The sequence below is a fragment of the Leiobunum rupestre genome (genome assembly GCF_980474605.1).
Source record: "Leiobunum rupestre chromosome 9 unlocalized genomic scaffold, qqLeiRupe1.1.hap1 SUPER_9_unloc_1, whole genome shotgun sequence".
Lineage (NCBI taxonomy): Eukaryota > Metazoa > Arthropoda > Arachnida > Opiliones > Sclerosomatidae > Leiobunum > Leiobunum rupestre.
In genome coordinates, this window is record NW_028324280.1 from 58,870 (window position 1) to 74,714 (window position 15,845).

The 15,845-nt window shown below is 39.9% G+C and overlaps 6 non-coding genes and 3 pseudogenes across 6 annotated transcripts; 4 read left to right on the plus strand and 5 right to left on the minus strand.

Annotated features, from left to right (window-relative positions):
* Window positions 1-1,047: 1,047 nt before the first annotated feature.
* Window positions 1,048-1,166, plus strand: LOC149920828 (5S ribosomal RNA). The gene has a single exon (XR_016477606.1). It is a non-coding gene; the product is annotated as a 5S ribosomal RNA (ribosomal RNA).
* Window positions 1,167-3,145: 1,979 nt separating this feature from the next.
* LOC149920829 (U2 spliceosomal RNA) lies at window positions 3,146-3,336 on the minus strand. The gene has a single exon (XR_016477676.1). It is a non-coding gene; the product is annotated as a U2 spliceosomal RNA (small nuclear RNA).
* Window positions 3,337-5,127: 1,791 nt separating this feature from the next.
* Window positions 5,128-5,286, minus strand: LOC149920830 (U2 spliceosomal RNA; annotated as a pseudogene).
* A 1,153-nt stretch (window positions 5,287-6,439) lies between these two features.
* On the plus strand, window positions 6,440-6,558 carry LOC149920831 (5S ribosomal RNA). Its single transcript, XR_016477617.1, has one exon. It is a non-coding gene; the product is annotated as a 5S ribosomal RNA (ribosomal RNA).
* Window positions 6,559-8,537: 1,979 nt separating this feature from the next.
* On the minus strand, window positions 8,538-8,717 carry LOC149920832 (U2 spliceosomal RNA; annotated as a pseudogene).
* Window positions 8,718-10,138: 1,421 nt separating this feature from the next.
* LOC149920833 (U2 spliceosomal RNA) lies at window positions 10,139-10,268 on the minus strand (annotated as a pseudogene).
* A 1,151-nt stretch (window positions 10,269-11,419) lies between these two features.
* LOC149920834 (5S ribosomal RNA) lies at window positions 11,420-11,538 on the plus strand. Its single transcript, XR_016477628.1, has one exon. It is a non-coding gene; the product is annotated as a 5S ribosomal RNA (ribosomal RNA).
* Window positions 11,539-13,517: 1,979 nt separating this feature from the next.
* On the minus strand, window positions 13,518-13,709 carry LOC149920835 (U2 spliceosomal RNA). The gene has a single exon (XR_016477588.1). It is a non-coding gene; the product is annotated as a U2 spliceosomal RNA (small nuclear RNA).
* Window positions 13,710-14,863: 1,154 nt separating this feature from the next.
* Window positions 14,864-14,982, plus strand: LOC149920836 (5S ribosomal RNA). The gene has a single exon (XR_016477640.1). It is a non-coding gene; the product is annotated as a 5S ribosomal RNA (ribosomal RNA).
* The last annotated feature ends 863 nt before the right edge of the window (window positions 14,983-15,845 follow it).

A 15,845-nucleotide genomic window follows, 5' to 3' on the forward strand; every position in this document is an offset into this window, starting at 1 on the left:
ACAACGTTTGTAGCCATCGCGCGAACAAAGGAGAAGACGATATCTTGAATCCGTGAAATAGAGGTACACCGCCAGGCCCGGACTGGCACTTTTGGGGTCATCGGCTAGAGACAGTAGAGTGGGCCACTTTACCGGGCCGTATGGAAAAAAAATCTAAATGGTGGTTTATAGGACCATAAATAACGTATTAAGTGTACTAGATTCTACGTGAAACGTCAAACGCGTTTAAATGACCATTTAGGAAAAATTTATTATAAGCGAATAGAGCGTTCTATAAAAGTGGACCATAACCGGTCACTTTTCATACAGACTATAGAGCTGGTTCAGCAGGACTAACAACTTTTGTTATTCTTTGGTTTAAGAGAATTCGGCTTATGTCCTGTCTTTATATGAATATTTTAGAGACGTACCTTTTAGGAGTTGTAGGAGGCACCCTAGGTGTTGAAGTATGTTTGGGGTTAAGGATATTTTCATGATCTAAGTTTCATCTTAAACACGTGGATTTGGGACTAGTATTTTCTAGAATTTTTCTTATTTGCCATCATACATTTATTACAAAAATCATTTAAAATAAGAAAAAAGGCGCGGAAAGCAAAGCCGGAAATATGTGAAGCCTAGGCTAGCAACTACGCTACTAATAAAAATTGACTGCTCTCAATTTCTTACGGGTTTGCCAGATAAATATATTTCTCTAAGACGAAAAACCGGCCAAACCTTCACCTCCTCCGAACTCCAAAGGGGGAAAGCACACCACACCAATTTTATAGATTCGTAAACGCGCCTTCCCAATCGACCGCCATCACCTTACAGTCTACGGGGAGGGTGATGAAAAAACTGGTTTGGGGGGGGGGGGGGATGAAATTTCTGCGGTAAAGGGCTTGCTCGTTGGTTGTCTGTACGATAATATCGGCGCCCAGTAAACGTTTCTAAAAAGAGTGTATAGAACGTTCTATTGGAGCCGCATGCAGCCGGTGGCCCTCGGCGATCACCAACCTACCAGGACCTGGCTAGTCGCGGCTTGTCCACCGCTATCAATTACACTCTAGCGGCAACGGCCATATCACGCTGAATACACCGGTTCTCGTCTGATCACCGAAGTTAAGCAGCGTCGAGCGCGGTCAGTACTTGGGAGGGAGACCACCTGGGAACACCGCGTGCCGTTGGCTACTCATTTATTTTCGCGGGATGGGATTTGCGTCTTTTAACAGGAAAATACCTTCATCCTATCATTTTGACGCTGCTTTTTTATGCAATTAAAAGTTCGCCCAGACGATAATATTATTTCGGTCAACTCTTGGCCTTTTTTTAACAACTGGCAGCATCTTTCCGTGAATAAAATACATGTTAGTATCAAAATTGAACAAAATAAAATGGCGAGAAAATTGGTTTTCATTTTATTCTACTTAAGGCTTGTACTTAAAATAGTACTAACTTACTTACTTACTTACTTACTTACTTACTTACTTACTTACTAACTAACTAACTAACTAACTAACTAACTAACTAACTAACTAACTAACTAATTAACTAACTAACTAACTAACTAACTAATTAACTAACTAACTAACTAACTAACTAACTAACTAACGTTTATCTCTAAACAAAAACATTTCCGCGGTAAAATCCACTCTGAAATGGCCTTTTCTGGTTTTGGAATGAAGTCCAAAGTTAAAATTTTATTAACAAATTCTAATTGTGAAATATATTTTTTGTTCTAAATTTTAATCTTAAATGTAATTTAAATAGTTGAATCTAAAAAAGGACTTTTGGAAAATGTTTTATAGAAGGTTTTATCATGGGACAGCCGCATGGATTAGGGGAGTAACCCAAAAATACAAAATATCAAAACAAACCACGAAATTAAATAATAAAACGGAGACAGAGATATATTTTTTAAACAAAATAATATAGCTAACTTTTATCTATTAATTGTTTTAGGTGATGTAGTTTATGTAAAATATAAAAATGAACCTTGGCACAATATAAATTTAATGTCATGTTTTATTGATACTTAGAAAAAGTAACAAACATTTCAAAAGTCAGATCTTTGAGATCATTATTAAAAAAATATAACATTTTAAATCCGAACTCCTCTATAAATATTAAAATTATAAATTCCTAATCTACTTTAACAAAAGATATATCATATTAAGTTTAATACTATTAATGTTAGGAATAATCATGACTTTGAGATAAATAGAACAAAAATGTTTAATTCCAAATATAGTTAATTATAGAGCAATATATAATAAATGATTTTGTACTTACCAAAAATAAGCCTTGCCACTTTATATCTTGGTAATGTAGCTGCCGCGGGCGGCGGGCCCCCGGCGGCGACTCACTGTCCACGGAAGACGGGAAGAGAGAAAAAATGGAGAGGGGCTTATTTCGTGTTTTCTCTTTACGCGGAACATCTTGGCTGGAACCCAATGACCTAAAAATGAGGGGCGCGCTGTCTCTACCCACCATACCGAAACCCGCGAATTTACGTTATGAAAACCGGTTCCTTCAGCCAACCACTTAGAACATGCACGATTTACGAACCTTGGGTTACGAATAAAACCACAGGAATAACACAGAACAACCTCTTTTCGCGCCTTTATTTTACCCCTCTTACTTGCCTCCCGCTCGTCGGCCATTGCCTCTGCCCTAAACGGGGAGTCTAGCATCCACTCCTTGGGTATCCATAATGGAGGAGAGGACTGAAAGGGGGAAAACCAAGCATGGACGCGCCCAGGAAAATACCAAGGAGGATAGGAAGGGAGGCGAAGTAGGAGGGATGAACGCGGCAGCATCCTTGTAAGAAGCTTAGCGGCGGGAAAATTTCGGAAAAATGGCGGCTAGACGTAGCGTAGCTGCCGCAATCTTGCCGCCATTCATCCCTCCTACTTCGCCTCCCTTCCTATCCTCCGTGAAAATACCGCGAAAAAGAGTGTATAACTAGGTAAAAGAAAATTCAAAAACTGGAATCTTTCCGATTCTTCATTATTAACTATTCGACAATAAGGATTTTACCACTTATGACGTCAGAGGGGCAATATATTATAATAAAGAAATATATATAAAGACAGCCAAATAACATTTCCCGGAAATACTGTGTTGCGCAGTGCGCCATTATAAGAGCGTTTGATTTTTGATTTCAAGAGAGAAGTGGGCCGATCCCGGATTTACTGCAATACCAGGCCGACCCGTGGCGGAGGTGGAGCAAGCTCCGACCACTCCGCCGCCGTCCAAAAATAAGTTTAATATCTTGGGCCCCGATGGGACCCGTATCAGATATTAAGCTGATAAGAACAGATACTGAATTTGTTTATTTAAAATTCGTTGTCAAGGTTACAAGTGTCCGCGTTATTAAAAAATTTAAATTATCGCGAACACTGTATTAAACAAAAAAATGGATTGTTGCATACATCAGTCAAAGCGCTAAACGAGCGTAAAAATACTTGTCGTTCCAAAAATAAAATTAGACGCGATAATTTACAATACTATTTACAGTTATCTACATGTCGAGTGAAGGTAAGTTAATATAATTTACTTCAGGTATTAGTATCCTATAAATTAATTTAAATTTAAGCATACAATTCTAATTTTTTCTTTTTGTTTTTTCAGGTTCTACAGTTTTCAAGGTAAGTATATCAGGTAAGTTTATTTTTTTTTTTTAACAATAGGTTCTAAATAATTTTTAAATTTTCTTTTACAGGGTAAACAGGTTCCGCGGTACGTATCAGGTGAGTTATTCATATTAAGCATACAATAATCTTTTAAAATATATATAAAAATAACTTTTAAAATTGTAAAGTTAAAATTTACAATAAAAGCGTATTTAAAACTAAGAAAGTAATTTAAAAACATATTTACATATCACCATAAGGGCCTATTTTTTCCCTTTTTTGGTAAATGTTCCTGATGGGGAAGTCTGTACTCGTTTCCTGCGAGTCTGCAAAGTTTGACGTGCCTCAGTTAAGAATTCTTCACGCCATCTGAGTAGCTCAGGTGACTCCGTGACAAAGTTTCCTGCACGCTGGCAAAAGTTCTCTATTTCGCAATCGGTCATTTCTGCAAACTGCCAATCTCGTTCGTAGATCGGACTCTCGTATACTGGGTGTTTCGAGTTGGGAGATGACTCTGGAACGGGTGTGCGCTGTGGCGGAGTCTTCACAGCGTTTGCGTAGCCGTTAGACATTTTTGGCAATTCAGATGCTTTAAGGGAAGACTTTGGCGAAGAGAGACTCCAGCCATCTTCACCCCCCTCAAAACACCCTACTTCTGGTATAGATTCGTCCATCTGTTCTTGATGGTCAGCAGCATCGGTAGCGGTTTCCCGTTCTGCCAGTGGTGCTGGGGTCGAGTTTCGTAAGTTGCCAGTGTCTTCGGGGGCTGGAATATGCCCTTGGATGTCCGAATCTTCTGGAGATGATTGCGCCTTTTTCTTTTTCTTCTTCGGGCAATCCCGAACCTGATGACTGTCTTTACGGCAGTAAAAACACATTCGCTGGACACCTTGATAGACAAGTTGGATGCGATGCCCGCTGATGGTCATCAGGTTCGGGATTGGACTCTTGATCTTTACTTCTAGCCGCCGATTTCCATTGCGGACGTCTTTTAACGGGCCTTTTTGAAATGTTTCCCATGTTTCTGAGAGTACCTCACAATAATTCTTTAAGGCAGATTTCAGAAAGGGTAGCTCCCACCAGCTGGGAGCATCCTTGATTGTTATCTGCGTAACCGGATCGGCGACTCCAACGATGTTGAGGTGCTTGTCACCGACAATAATGCCGGCATCCACAGCCTTCTGATAGCAGAAAGCATCTTTAAAGGTGATCTGGCATTCCGCTTTTCCAATCATCTGGAAGACGGTGATACTCTTGGGGCCAATGCAGTCGAAAAGAGCTACAGCCAAATCTTCTACATTGACCCCGTCGAACTTGATTCTTGCCGTGGCCTTCTTGGAGGACGAAGGCTCGGACTGTGGTTTACACGGCAGCGACGACACGGTAGGCATGGCGACGATGGTGGTGACCGCCGAAGCGGAAACCGGATACTCAGGAACCGCTGGGATGAGCCAAACAGCGACTGGAACGCAGGAGCAGGAACAGGAACTTCAACTGGCACAGGAACTGGGTCGGTGTAGAATGCCGAATCAGCTTGGCAGGTAGACGAGCAGGCACGTATAACTCGCCTTAAAGGCGTATAAACACTTCTCGGCTTAGACTAAGATCGCGGTATAGAACTGATATAGGAAACAGATACTACACTTTGATCTTAGCCAAAAGGCCGAGAAGCGATAACCCGCTAGGAGCCGTCACTGTTTAACAAAGTAAAAAGAGAGAATTCGAGCATTTCAAATATTTCATAATTACGTCACCGAATGTTGGTCCTGGTGGGAGATGACAACGTTTGTAGCCATCGCGCGAACAAAGGAGAAGACGATATCTTGAATCCGTGAAATAGAGGTACACCGCCAGGCCCGGACTGGCACTTTTGGGGTCATCGGCTAGAGACAGTAGAGTGGGCCACTTTACCGGGCCGTATGGAAAAAAAATCTAAATGGTGGTTTATAGGACCATAAATAACGTATTAAGTGTACTAGATTCTACGTGAAACGTCAAACGCGTTTAAATGACCATTTAGGAAAAATTTATTATAAGCGAATAGAGCGTTCTATAAAAGTGGACCATAACCGGTCACTTTTCATACAGACTATAGAGCTGGTTCAGCAGGACTAACAACTTTTGTTATTCTTTGGTTTAAGAGAATTCGGCTTATGTCCTGTCTTTATATGAATATTTTAGAGACGTACCTTTTAGGAGTTGTAGGAGGCACCCTAGGTGTTGAAGTATGTTTGGGGTTAAGGATATTTTCATGATCTAAGTTTCATCTTAAACACGTGGATTTGGGACTAGTATTTTCTAGAATTTTTCTTATTTGCCATCATACATTTATTACAAAAATCATTTAAAATAAGAAAAAAGGCGCGGAAAGCAAAGCCGGAAATATGTGAAGCCTAGGCTAGCAACTACGCTACTAATAAAAATTGACTGCTCTCAATTTCTTACGGGTTTGCCAGATAAATATATTTCTCTAAGACGAAAAACCGGCCAAACCTTCACCTCCTCCGAACTCCAAAGGGGGAAAGCACACCACACCAATTTTATAGATTCGTAAACGCGCCTTCCCAATCGACCGCCATCACCTTACAGTCTACGGGGAGGGTGATGAAAAAACTGGTTTGGGGGGGGGGGGGGGGATGAAATTTCTGCGGTAAAGGGCTTGCTCGTTGGTTGTCTGTACGATAATATCGGCGCCCAGTAAACGTTTCTAAAAAGAGTGTATAGAACGTTCTATTGGAGCCGCATGCAGCCGGTGGCCCTCGGCGATCACCAACCTACCAGGACCTGGCTAGTCGCGGCTTGTCCACCGCTATCAATTACACTCTAGCGGCAACGGCCATATCACGCTGAATACACCGGTTCTCGTCTGATCACCGAAGTTAAGCAGCGTCGAGCGCGGTCAGTACTTGGGAGGGAGACCACCTGGGAACACCGCGTGCCGTTGGCTACTCATTTATTTTCGCGGGATGGGATTTGCGTCTTTTAACAGGAAAATACCTTCATCCTATCATTTTGACGCTGCTTTTTTATGCAATTAAAAGTTCGCCCAGACGATAATATTATTTCGGTCAACTCTTGGCCTTTTTTTAACAACTGGCAGCATCTTTCCGTGAATAAAATACATGTTAGTATCAAAATTGAACAAAATAAAATGGCGAGAAAATTGGTTTTCATTTTATTCTACTTAAGGCTTGTACTTAAAATAGTACTAACTTACTTACTTACTTACTTACTTACTTACTTACTTACTTACTAACTAACTAACTAACTAACTAACTAACTAACTAACTAACTAACTAACTAATTAACTAACTAACTAACTAACTAACTAATTAACTAACTAACTAACTAACTAACTAACTAACTAACGTTTATCTCTAAACAAAAACATTTCCGCGGTAAAATCCACTCTGAAATGGCCTTTTCTGGTTTTGGAATGAAGTCCAAAGTTAAAATTTTATTAACAAATTCTAATTGTGAAATATATTTTTTGTTCTAAATTTTAATCTTAAATGTAATTTAAATAGTTGAATCTAAAAAAGGACTTTTGGAAAATGTTTTATAGAAGGTTTTATCATGGGACAGCCGCATGGATTAGGGGAGTAACCCAAAAATACAAAATATCAAAACAAACCACGAAATTAAATAATAAAACGGAGACAGAGATATATTTTTTAAACAAAATAATATAGCTAACTTTTATCTATTAATTGTTTTAGGTGATGTAGTTTATGTAAAATATAAAAATGAACCTTGGCACAATATAAATTTAATGTCATGTTTTATTGATACTTAGAAAAAGTAACAAACATTTCAAAAGTCAGATCTTTGAGATCATTATTAAAAAAATATAACATTTTAAATCCGAACTCCTCTATAAATATTAAAATTATAAATTCCTAATCTACTTTAACAAAAGATATATCATATTAAGTTTAATACTATTAATGTTAGGAATAATCATGACTTTGAGATAAATAGAACAAAAATGTTTAATTCCAAATATAGTTAATTATAGAGCAATATATAATAAATGATTTTGTACTTACCAAAAATAAGCCTTGCCACTTTATATCTTGGTAATGTAGCTGCCGCGGGCGGCGGGCCCCCGGCGGCGACTCACTGTCCACGGAAGACGGGAAGAGAGAAAAAATGGAGAGGGGCTTATTTCGTGTTTTCTCTTTACGCGGAACATCTTGGCTGGAACCCAATGACCTAAAAATGAGGGGCGCGCTGTCTCTACCCACCATACCGAAACCCGCGAATTTACGTTATGAAAACCGGTTCCTTCAGCCAACCACTTAGAACATGCACGATTTACGAACCTTGGGTTACGAATAAAACCACAGGAATAACACAGAACAACCTCTTTTCGCGCCTTTATTTTACCCCTCTTACTTGCCTCCCGCTCGTCGGCCATTGCCTCTGCCCTAAACGGGGAGTCTAGCATCCACTCCTTGGGTATCCATAATGGAGGAGAGGACTGAAAGGGGGAAAACCAAGCATGGACGCGCCCAGGAAAATACCAAGGAGGATAGGAAGGGAGGCGAAGTAGGAGGGATGAACGCGGCAGCATCCTTGTAAGAAGCTTAGCGGCGGGAAAATTTCGGAAAAATGGCGGCTAGACGTAGCGTAGCTGCCGCAATCTTGCCGCCATTCATCCCTCCTACTTCGCCTCCCTTCCTATCCTCCGTGAAAATACCGCGAAAAAGAGTGTATAACTAGGTAAAAGAAAATTCAAAAACTGGAATCTTTCCGATTCTTCATTATTAACTATTCGACAATAAGGATTTTACCACTTATGACGTCAGAGGGGCAATATATTATAATAAAGAAATATATATAAAGACAGCCAAATAACATTTCCCGGAAATACTGTGTTGCGCAGTGCGCCATTATAAGAGCGTTTGATTTTTGATTTCAAGAGAGAAGTGGGCCGATCCCGGATTTACTGCAATACCAGGCCGACCCGTGGCGGAGGTGGAGCAAGCTCCGACCACTCCGCCGCCGTCCAAAAATAAGTTTAATATCTTGGGCCCCGATGGGACCCGTATCAGATATTAAGCTGATAAGAACAGATACTTTTAATTGTTTATTAAAAGCTTCGTTTTTTTACATTTTTACAATTTTGTCATTTTTGTTCGCGTGTTAATTATTTTAATTTATCGCGAACAATCGTTAAAAGATAAAGGGAACATGGTTAAAAAATCGAGCAAAGAACTATGCTAAAAATTTTAAAAATTAAATTTAAAACATATTTTTGCCTTTTTTCACTTCTTTTTCTGGAGTTTTACTACGTCGTCTCTTTGGATAATTTTTTAAAAGTTCGATGATTTGTGCCGCTTGGTCTTCTGCTCGTTTGGTTAGGATGGGTGAACGTGTGGGTGCTCTGGAGTTGATTTTTGCAAGAAGGGCTTGAAGTTCGGTTTTCCTCAATAGATGTAAATGTAGTTGTGACGGATCGGTATAATTCCACTCTGATGGATCAAATCGGGGTCTGGAGTTGTTGTCGGAGTCAATGGATTCGGGTTCGCTTTCGGGTTCTAGGTCATCGTGATGTGGTGGAGATTTCAAGGCGTCGGCGTATTGGCTTGTTTGGACTGGAGGTTCTGCGTTTCTCTTGTATGGTTCTGGTGATGTTAAAGTCCAGCTTTCTTCAGAGGATTTGGAGTCGTCTGCTTGAGTAAGTATTGAGGGTATGCGTGGTGAGCTTTCTTTTAAGTCTTCTTCTCGGGTGGTAGCGCTAACGATTACCACCTCCAAAGGAGTACGTGTGGAACTTGCGGTGGTTTCCGGATCTTGGGGTAACACGCGGTCTTCGTTTTCCTTCTTCTCTGCCCTCTGGTTTTTCTTTTTTTCGCAGGTGGAGGCAACGTGCCCCTCCTGCTCACAAAAGAAGCATTTCTTGGCAACCCCGGTATAGTATACCAGGGCCCTGCTCCGTCCAAAATAAAGCACATTAGGAACAGTTAGTTTCATTTTCAATTTCACTACACGATCGCCATTCCTTATCCCTTTTAATTCTTTATATTCATCGTGGCGATGAGCTTTAATCTCCCCGTATTGACGCAGGGTTGTCAGAATGGAATCCCATTGAATCCAAGAAGGCAACTGCTTTATGGTAAGCCAGATGCCGTCGTCTTCTACACTCGTGATTTTGCAGGGCTTGTTGTTTACCATTAATTCTCCATAAGAGACAGCTTGTTGCAGGAATGCAAGGGTCGTAAAAGTTAATAAAAAGGATGTATTACCAACAGGTTGCAGTGTTTCGACACTGTCTGGTCCAAGTTTCTCGAGGAAGGCTTGAGCGACTTCCAAGAAGCTACCGCTTACGTCTAAGCGAGCGGTTCGTTTCCTTACCTCCATAGCCATGCTGGCTATGAGAGGATCAGCGGAGAGACGAGACTTCACAGGAGCAGGATCACAGGAGATACAGCTTCAGGTGAGTAACAGGTACGTAGCAGGTGGGTTTTTTTTTTTTCTTTCAGGAACAGCAGCAGCGGAACGGCTCAGCAAAGGATCATCTCGTGCGGTAAGGCAGGCAAACTCGCCTTAAAGGCGTATAAACACTTCTCGCCCCCCGACTAAGATCTCGGTATAGTACTATTGAAGAACAGATACTACACTTTGATCTTAGCCAAAAGGCCGAGAAGCGATAACCCGCTAGGAGCCGTCACTGTTTAACAAAGTAAAAAGAGAGAATTCGAGCATTTCAAATATTTCATAATTACGTCACCGAATGTTGGTCCTGGTGGGAGATGACAACGTTTGTAGCCATCGCGCGAACAAAGGAGAAGACGATATCTTGAATCCGTGAAATAGAGGTACACCGCCAGGCCCGGACTGGCACTTTTGGGGTCATCGGCTAGAGACAGTAGAGTGGGCCACTTTACCGGGCCGTATGGAAAAAAAATCTAAATGGTGGTTTATAGGACCATAAATAACGTATTAAGTGTACTAGATTCTACGTGAAACGTCAAACGCGTTTAAATGACCATTTAGGAAAAATTTATTATAAGCGAATAGAGCGTTCTATAAAAGTGGACCATAACCGGTCACTTTTCATACAGACTATAGAGCTGGTTCAGCAGGACTAACAACTTTTGTTATTCTTTGGTTTAAGAGAATTCGGCTTATGTCCTGTCTTTATATGAATATTTTAGAGACGTACCTTTTAGGAGTTGTAGGAGGCACCCTAGGTGTTGAAGTATGTTTGGGGTTAAGGATATTTTCATGATCTAAGTTTCATCTTAAACACGTGGATTTGGGACTAGTATTTTCTAGAATTTTTCTTATTTGCCATCATACATTTATTACAAAAATCATTTAAAATAAGAAAAAAGGCGCGGAAAGCAAAGCCGGAAATATGTGAAGCCTAGGCTAGCAACTACGCTACTAATAAAAATTGACTGCTCTCAATTTCTTACGGGTTTGCCAGATAAATATATTTCTCTAAGACGAAAAACCGGCCAAACCTTCACCTCCTCCGAACTCCAAAGGGGGAAAGCACACCACACCAATTTTATAGATTCGTAAACGCGCCTTCCCAATCGACCGCCATCACCTTACAGTCTACGGGGAGGGTGATGAAAAAACTGGTTTGGGGGGGGGGGGGGATGAAATTTCTGCGGTAAAGGGCTTGCTCGTTGGTTGTCTGTACGATAATATCGGCGCCCAGTAAACGTTTCTAAAAAGAGTGTATAGAACGTTCTATTGGAGCCGCATGCAGCCGGTGGCCCTCGGCGATCACCAACCTACCAGGACCTGGCTAGTCGCGGCTTGTCCACCGCTATCAATTACACTCTAGCGGCAACGGCCATATCACGCTGAATACACCGGTTCTCGTCTGATCACCGAAGTTAAGCAGCGTCGAGCGCGGTCAGTACTTGGGAGGGAGACCACCTGGGAACACCGCGTGCCGTTGGCTACTCATTTATTTTCGCGGGATGGGATTTGCGTCTTTTAACAGGAAAATACCTTCATCCTATCATTTTGACGCTGCTTTTTTATGCAATTAAAAGTTCGCCCAGACGATAATATTATTTCGGTCAACTCTTGGCCTTTTTTTAACAACTGGCAGCATCTTTCCGTGAATAAAATACATGTTAGTATCAAAATTGAACAAAATAAAATGGCGAGAAAATTGGTTTTCATTTTATTCTACTTAAGGCTTGTACTTAAAATAGTACTAACTTACTTACTTACTTACTTACTTACTTACTTACTTACTTACTAACTAACTAACTAACTAACTAACTAACTAACTAACTAACTAACTAACTAATTAACTAACTAACTAACTAACTAACTAATTAACTAACTAACTAACTAACTAACTAACTAACTAACGTTTATCTCTAAACAAAAACATTTCCGCGGTAAAATCCACTCTGAAATGGCCTTTTCTGGTTTTGGAATGAAGTCCAAAGTTAAAATTTTATTAACAAATTCTAATTGTGAAATATATTTTTTGTTCTAAATTTTAATCTTAAATGTAATTTAAATAGTTGAATCTAAAAAAGGACTTTTGGAAAATGTTTTATAGAAGGTTTTATCATGGGACAGCCGCATGGATTAGGGGAGTAACCCAAAAATACAAAATATCAAAACAAACCACGAAATTAAATAATAAAACGGAGACAGAGATATATTTTTTAAACAAAATAATATAGCTAACTTTTATCTATTAATTGTTTTAGGTGATGTAGTTTATGTAAAATATAAAAATGAACCTTGGCACAATATAAATTTAATGTCATGTTTTATTGATACTTAGAAAAAGTAACAAACATTTCAAAAGTCAGATCTTTGAGATCATTATTAAAAAAATATAACATTTTAAATCCGAACTCCTCTATAAATATTAAAATTATAAATTCCTAATCTACTTTAACAAAAGATATATCATATTAAGTTTAATACTATTAATGTTAGGAATAATCATGACTTTGAGATAAATAGAACAAAAATGTTTAATTCCAAATATAGTTAATTATAGAGCAATATATAATAAATGATTTTGTACTTACCAAAAATAAGCCTTGCCACTTTATATCTTGGTAATGTAGCTGCCGCGGGCGGCGGGCCCCCGGCGGCGACTCACTGTCCACGGAAGACGGGAAGAGAGAAAAAATGGAGAGGGGCTTATTTCGTGTTTTCTCTTTACGCGGAACATCTTGGCTGGAACCCAATGACCTAAAAATGAGGGGCGCGCTGTCTCTACCCACCATACCGAAACCCGCGAATTTACGTTATGAAAACCGGTTCCTTCAGCCAACCACTTAGAACATGCACGATTTACGAACCTTGGGTTACGAATAAAACCACAGGAATAACACAGAACAACCTCTTTTCGCGCCTTTATTTTACCCCTCTTACTTGCCTCCCGCTCGTCGGCCATTGCCTCTGCCCTAAACGGGGAGTCTAGCATCCACTCCTTGGGTATCCATAATGGAGGAGAGGACTGAAAGGGGGAAAACCAAGCATGGACGCGCCCAGGAAAATACCAAGGAGGATAGGAAGGGAGGCGAAGTAGGAGGGATGAACGCGGCAGCATCCTTGTAAGAAGCTTAGCGGCGGGAAAATTTCGGAAAAATGGCGGCTAGACGTAGCGTAGCTGCCGCAATCTTGCCGCCATTCATCCCTCCTACTTCGCCTCCCTTCCTATCCTCCGTGAAAATACCGCGAAAAAGAGTGTATAACTAGGTAAAAGAAAATTCAAAAACTGGAATCTTTCCGATTCTTCATTATTAACTATTCGACAATAAGGATTTTACCACTTATGACGTCAGAGGGGCAATATATTATAATAAAGAAATATATATAAAGACAGCCAAATAACATTTCCCGGAAATACTGTGTTGCGCAGTGCGCCATTATAAGAGCGTTTGATTTTTGATTTCAAGAGAGAAGTGGGCCGATCCCGGATTTACTGCAATACCAGGCCGACCCGTGGCGGAGGTGGAGCAAGCTCCGACCACTCCGCCGCCGTCCAAAAATAAGTTTAATATCTTGGGCCCCGATGGGACCCGTATCAGATATTAAGCTGATAAGAACAGATACTACACTTTGATCTTAGCCAAAAGGCCGAGAAGCGATAACCCGCTAGGAGCCGTCACTGTTTAACAAAGTAAAAAGAGAGAATTCGAGCATTTCAAATATTTCATAATTACGTCACCGAATGTTGGTCCTGGTGGGAGATGACAACGTTTGTAGCCATCGCGCGAACAAAGGAGAAGACGATATCTTGAATCCGTGAAATAGAGGTACACCGCCAGGCCCGGACTGGCACTTTTGGGGTCATCGGCTAGAGACAGTAGAGTGGGCCACTTTACCGGGCCGTATGGAAAAAAAATCTAAATGGTGGTTTATAGGACCATAAATAACGTATTAAGTGTACTAGATTCTACGTGAAACGTCAAACGCGTTTAAATGACCATTTAGGAAAAATTTATTATAAGCGAATAGAGCGTTCTATAAAAGTGGACCATAACCGGTCACTTTTCATACAGACTATAGAGCTGGTTCAGCAGGACTAACAACTTTTGTTATTCTTTGGTTTAAGAGAATTCGGCTTATGTCCTGTCTTTATATGAATATTTTAGAGACGTACCTTTTAGGAGTTGTAGGAGGCACCCTAGGTGTTGAAGTATGTTTGGGGTTAAGGATATTTTCATGATCTAAGTTTCATCTTAAACACGTGGATTTGGGACTAGTATTTTCTAGAATTTTTCTTATTTGCCATCATACATTTATTACAAAAATCATTTAAAATAAGAAAAAAGGCGCGGAAAGCAAAGCCGGAAATATGTGAAGCCTAGGCTAGCAACTACGCTACTAATAAAAATTGACTGCTCTCAATTTCTTACGGGTTTGCCAGATAAATATATTTCTCTAAGACGAAAAACCGGCCAAACCTTCACCTCCTCCGAACTCCAAAGGGGGAAAGCACACCACACCAATTTTATAGATTCGTAAACGCGCCTTCCCAATCGACCGCCATCACCTTACAGTCTACGGGGAGGGTGATGAAAAAACTGGTTTGGGGGGGGGGGGGGGGGATGAAATTTCTGCGGTAAAGGGCTTGCTCGTTGGTTGTCTGTACGATAATATCGGCGCCCAGTAAACGTTTCTAAAAAGAGTGTATAGAACGTTCTATTGGAGCCGCATGCAGCCGGTGGCCCTCGGCGATCACCAACCTACCAGGACCTGGCTAGTCGCGGCTTGTCCACCGCTATCAATTACACTCTAGCGGCAACGGCCATATCACGCTGAATACACCGGTTCTCGTCTGATCACCGAAGTTAAGCAGCGTCGAGCGCGGTCAGTACTTGGGAGGGAGACCACCTGGGAACACCGCGTGCCGTTGGCTACTCATTTATTTTCGCGGGATGGGATTTGCGTCTTTTAACAGGAAAATACCTTCATCCTATCATTTTGACGCTGCTTTTTTATGCAATTAAAAGTTCGCCCAGACGATAATATTATTTCGGTCAACTCTTGGCCTTTTTTTAACAACTGGCAGCATCTTTCCGTGAATAAAATACATGTTAGTATCAAAATTGAACAAAATAAAATGGCGAGAAAATTGGTTTTCATTTTATTCTACTTAAGGCTTGTACTTAAAATAGTACTAACTTACTTACTTACTTACTTACTTACTTACTTACTTACTTACTAACTAACTAACTAACTAACTAACTAACTAACTAACTAACTAACTAACTAATTAACTAACTAACTAACTAACTAACTAATTAACTAACTAACTAACTAACTAACTAACTAACTAACGTTTATCTCTAAACAAAAACATTTCCGCGGTAAAATCCACTCTGAAATGGCCTTTTCTGGTTTTGGAATGAAGTCCAAAGTTAAAATTTTATTAACAAATTCTAATTGTGAAATATATTTTTTGTTCTAAATTTTAATCTTAAATGTAATTTAAATAGTTGAATCTAAAAAAGGACTTTTGGAAAATGTTTTATAGAAGGTTTTATCATGGGACAGCCGCATGGATTAGGGGAGTAACCCAAAAATACAAAATATCAAAACAAACCACGAAATTAAATAATAAAACGGAGACAGAGATATATTTTTTAAACAAAATAATATAGCTAACTTTTATCTATTAATTGTTTTAGGTGATGTAGTTTATGTAAAATATAAAAATGAACCTTGGCACAATATAAATTTAATGTCATGTTTTATTGATACTTAGAAAAAGTAACAAAC